The sequence below is a fragment of the Gavialis gangeticus genome, unplaced genomic scaffold (genome assembly GCF_001723915.1).
Source record: "Gavialis gangeticus isolate Ggan-Ray unplaced genomic scaffold, GavGan_comp1, whole genome shotgun sequence".
Classification (NCBI taxonomy): domain Eukaryota; kingdom Metazoa; phylum Chordata; order Crocodylia; family Gavialidae; genus Gavialis; species Gavialis gangeticus.
The window spans coordinates 98,895,762-98,901,132 of NW_017729024.1; the positions used below are offsets into that span (position 1 = coordinate 98,895,762).

General features: G+C 42.2%; 1 long non-coding RNA gene across 1 annotated transcript in view; it reads left to right on the forward strand.

Moving 5' to 3' along the window:
• The first annotated feature begins 800 nt into the window (after window positions 1–800).
• The window catches only part of LOC109298230, a 12,048-nt gene continuing 7,477 nt past the window's right edge, over window positions 801–5,371 (forward strand). The window contains exon 1 of the long non-coding RNA XR_002097543.1: window positions 801–1,006. This is a non-coding gene — a long non-coding RNA (uncharacterized LOC109298230). The remainder of the gene's footprint in view (window positions 1,007–5,371) is intronic.

Here is a 5,371-nt window from a genome sequence, read left to right on the forward strand (position 1 = left end):
TCAGAGCTCCAGTATGGAACTAGAGATAGTCCTGTTAAAAGTCTGGGTTAGGGTCAGAGAGGAGAGCAACAAGGATGATGTTGTGGTAGGGGTCTGTTATGAGCCACCAGACCAGGAGGGTGAAGTGGATGAGACTTTCTTCAAACAGCTAACTAAAGTTTCCTGATCACAGGTTCTGGTTCTTATGGGGGACTTCAATCACCGTGACATCTGCTGGGAGGACAATACATTGGTGCACAGGCAATCCAGGAAGCCTTTGGAGAGTGTTGGGGACAGCTTCTTGGTGCAAGTGCTGGATAGGCCAAGTAGAGGCTGTGCTCTTCTTAACCTGCTGCTCACAAACAGGGGAGAACTGGTGGGGAATGTAGTAGTGGATGGGAGTGTGGGCAGCAGCAACCACAAGATGATTGAGTTCAGGATCCTGAGGAAAGAAAGGAAGGAGAGCAGCAGAGTAAGGACCCTGGACTTCAGAGAAGCAACTTTGACTCCCTCAGGAAACTGATTGGCAGGATCCCCTGGGAGGCCACTCTGAGGGGAAAAAAAATCCAGGAGAGCTGGGTGTATTTTTTAAATATCTTACTGAGGGTGCAGGAACAAACCATCCTGATGTGCAGGAAGACTAGCAAGTATGGCAGAAGTCCAGCTTGGGTTAGTGGGGAACTCTTCAGTAAACTAAAACACAAAAAAGTAAGCTTACATGAAGTAGAAACTTGGACAAGTGACTAGGGGGGAGTACAAGAGTATTGGTTGGGCATGCAGGGATGAAATCAGGAAAGCCAAAGTGCAATTGGAGTTGCAACTAGCAAGAGACATGAAGGGTAACAAAAAGGGCTTCTACAAGTATATCAACAGCAAGAAGAAGATCAGGGAACGTGTGAGTCCCTTACTGAAAGGGGCAGGCAACCTAGTTACAGAGGATACAGAAAAGGCTAAAGTACTCAATGCCTTTTTCACCTTAGTCTTCACAGGCAAAGTTAGCTCCCACACTACTGCACTTGGCATGACTGTTTGGGGAGGAGGTGACCAGACAACAGTGGCAACAGAACAGATTCGGGACTGTTTAGAAAAACTGGACATGTACGAGTTCATGGGACTAGACGTGATGCATCCAAGGGTGCTAAGGGAGTTAACCAATGTGATTGCAGAGCCACTAGCCACTATTTTTGAAAACTTGTGGCTATTGGAAGAGGTCCCAGATGATTGGAAAAGGCAAATATAATGCCTATCTTTAAGAAAGGGAAGAAAGAAGATCCAGAAAACTACAGACTGGTCACCAAGGGCAAGTAACACCTGACCAACCTGATTGCCTACTATGATGAGATGACTGGTTCTGTGGATGTGGAAAAAGCAGTGATATCCCTTTACTTTAGCAAGGCTTTTGATACTGTCTCCCACAACATTCTTGCAAGCAAGCTAAGGAAGTTCAGGTTGAATGAATGAGCTGTAAGGTGAATAGAAAACTGGCTGGCTCATTGGGCTCAGCGGGTAGTAGTCAATGGCATGATGTCTAGTTGGCAGCTGGTATCAAGCGGAGTGCCCCAGGAGTCGGTCCTGGGACCAGTTTTGTTCAATATCTTCATTGACAGCCTGGAAGATGGGATGTGGTACACCCCCAGCAAGTTTGCAGTGACACCAACCTGTGGGGAGTAGCAGATATACTGAAAGGTAGGGCTAAGATAAGAGAGACCTAGAAGAATTGGAGGATTGGACCAAAAGAAATCTCATAAGGTTCAATAAGGACTAGTGCAAAGTCCTGCACTTAGGATGGAAGAAGCCCATGTACCAGTACAGGCTGGGGGCTGACTGGCTGGGCAGCAGCTCCTGCAGAAAAGGATCTGGGGGTTACAATGGACAATAAGCTGAATATGAGCCAACGTTGTGCCCTTGTTGCAAGAAGGCTAACAGCATACTGGGCTGCATTAGTAGCAGCATTGTCAGCAGACTAAGGGAGGTGATTCTTCCCTTCTATTTGGCACTGGTAAGGCCATATCTGGAGTACTGTGTCCAGTTTTGGGGTACCCACTGCAGAAAGGATGAGAGGGAGTCCAACAGAGAGCAATGAAAATGGTTAGTAGACTGGGGGACCCACATGACTTATGTGGAGATGCTAAGGGAACTGGATTTATTTGGTTTGGAGACAAGAATAATAAGAGGGGATTTAATAGCAGCCTTCAAGTACCTGAAGGGTAGTTCCAAAGACGATGGAGCTGGCCTGTTCTTAGTGGTGTCAGATGGCAGAACAAGGAGCAATAGTCTCAACTTGCGGCAACAGAAGTTTGGGTTAGATATTAGGAAAAACTTTCTCTCAAGGAAAGTAGTAAAGCACTGGAACAAGTTACTCAGAGAGGTGATGGACTCTCCATCCTTGTGGTTTTTAAGACCCAGCTAAACAAAGCCTTGGCTGGGATGAGCTAGTTGGGGATGGCCCTGCTTTTAGAAGGGGGTTAGACTAGATGACCTCCTGAGGTCCCTTCCAAACCCCATTTTTCTATGATTTTCTAGAAGTATCTGTCCTGGGTCAGAAAGAGAGAAGATTTAAACTTTAACCTCAAACTTCTCAGGTTACTGCTTTACCTGTCAGGCTGCAAATGTATTCTTCTTAAGGCCACCTTTTCAGCTGTTCCACTGTGAGGCAAGGAAGAAGCTTGATGCTTACGACACACTGGGAAGCTGGGCTACCAGGTTACTGCTCCTTGTGCTAATAAACTTCTAGTTATACAAAGTAGGACAGCATCAACAAAAGACACTGAGAGCATTTCAGCCTAAAGTAGTCAGGTTTCTAGGACACTTTCCTGAGATGTATAGGCTGGAATGCCCTTGAGGCTGAAGACGGATGGATCCTAGTGGAAAGACTATCACTTGGAAACAATTTTTTTTGTGAATGTAGCCTTTCATTTCTACTGATTTTTTTTTTTTTTCTTAGAAGTACCCCCAGACAAAGTGTTTGCTTTGGGCTGAATGGAATATTTCATTCAATACACACAGAAAAAACACATTATTTTTCTTTTGGGAAGAAAAATGGAATGTTTTAAATTCAGTTCAATCTGAAGTGAATTTCCTGCACCAAATTGTTTTGGTTCGGCTGCTGAACCTAGAAGAATCTGGAGGAATGCAGAACATAGAAGCTGTGTTTTTTCTTAAAAAACCATATAAATATTTGTGACTGTTGTAAATTTGTACATTTTTATTTTTAACACCAGCTTTTAAATCAGTAATACTCTTTATGCATCCTAAAGATCACATGAAGCTGGAATAATCCTGCTATTGCAGGTGGAAGTCGAGAGCATGACTACAAGTAGTTCTTTTTAATAAAAAAAGATGTGAATATTTATCCATATATTCCTCAACTAGGGTGGCTCTCACCAACTGGACAAATGTTGTAAAGGCTGGACTCCACTCTTTGCAACAAAAGTATCTATGTATTATGTGCTCAAAACTTGTTACAGGCTTAAGAATGCTTACATGAAAAACAGCACTACAATAATGCATAGCCCTTGACTAAGCACAAGAAACTGTAATTCAGCCCAGACCTAGTACTAGCTAATATCATCAGCTGCGAGAGCACAGCTCAAAGGAGTTTATAAATTAAATAGCAAGAAAGATCCCTGGGACTGCATTAGAGTGCTTGATTTTCATTTGAGAGCAAAGATTGTTATTCCTGTAACAGCATTTGTAAGAAAATCATGTGGTGAGTGAGAGAGAGTATTGCATGTGGAGGAGATAAAGGAGACAAAGGTTTGAAAAGTGCAGAGATGGAAAATCCAGATTACAAGGAATGAATCAAAACTGATGAGTGTGGTGGGAAATAACTGCTCCTGGCAATTTTTCTGCAGTTAAAGACTGTCACTGTTTCATTTATAATTTTTAGATAGTGGGTCAGATTCTCCTGTCGTTTACACTCAGGCAAATCTGGGCTAACTCCAATGAAGTCAGTTACATCCATGTAGCTGAACAGCAGCTTCACTATTTTCAAGGGATTAGATCTGCTCGTGGTTTTTCTTATGCTGTGGAACTAAGCAATAATTTTCTGAAGCTGGTAAAACTGGTGCAAGGGAAGTGACACCTGTTGTTGGTGACTTTGGAGCCACATTTGATTAAAGCATTGTCTGAATGTATTACTGTGTTATCAATGTTAGTATTTTGCCTCCCGGTGCATGGCTAGATTAATGATATGGCTAATAGGGACCTAGCATGGAGCTCCATACTGTAAGAGTCCTTGTGCAAGAAGAAAATAGTTCATCAGATATTGTATCAAATATTGTCATGTTATGGATGGGGCCCTTTACTTTCTGACCCAAGCACCTGCATTTTCAGAATCTGACCCTGAATTCCCATTTTCATTGTAGTAGTTTTGGGCTGATGTTGTAGACACATTCGTCCAGGAAAAATGAGAGGCAAAGATTTTTATGGGTGATAGCATTTATTGGAACATCTATATAGTTGGGAGGGATATAGGTAAGATTTCAGGTACCACTGTACTCTACAGAGCATGGGAATTAAATGTACCTATGTCCCTCCCAACTATACAGTTGGTCCAATAAAAGATATTACCCACAAAAATGCTTGCCTCTTGCATTTTCATTGTTGACATCAACACAGAGAAGAATGTGGAAGAGGAGAGAGGTCTTGCTCAGATGTCTAGATGTTGTATGCATAGGCGGATCTAGGATTTTGAAAAAGGGGTGCAGATAGTATAGCACATCATCCTATATAATGCAGCATATTTTTTGAAGTTAAAAAGAACCTAGAAGATTTAGAAATAAGTTAGTGGCCTAGGGCTCATTATTTAGTTAAAGATCAGAGCAAAAACAAATATAAAGGTATGAGAATATACATAACATATGACATAGCATATTAATGCACAAAAAAGCCAGGCAAAAAGAATTAAAATATGTTGTTTCATTAGTTCTGCAGTCATTAGAATTAAATGGGCATTTCTTTTTCAGATTCATAAAACAAAATCTAGCCCCTTTGAACATCTTGACAGTGTATCCAGTGCTTCACTGAAAGTTATTTCCACACCTGAGTTAATGTTTTTAGCTAGAATTAAAAACAGTATGCAGGATTGTGAAATAGGAGCCACACTACCAGGAGCAGTTAGCAGATGGAAGAAATGCAGAAGAAAAGTTAGTTTGATTAGGTGAACATCAAGACCATTTAAAAGAAGAGAGGGCCTTTAATACTTTTGGAATGGCATTTAGAAGGAATCAGGTGGATTATAATAACCCATGAAGACAATTAACTCCATCAGTGCTACTTGAATAGAAATGCTGCTGCCACTGCCAGGCACTTCAGGTGGACCAGGAATCAAAGGGCAGGGGGTACAGCTGCACCACTACCCCCCCCCCCCCCCCCCCCGGTTTTTGTGGGG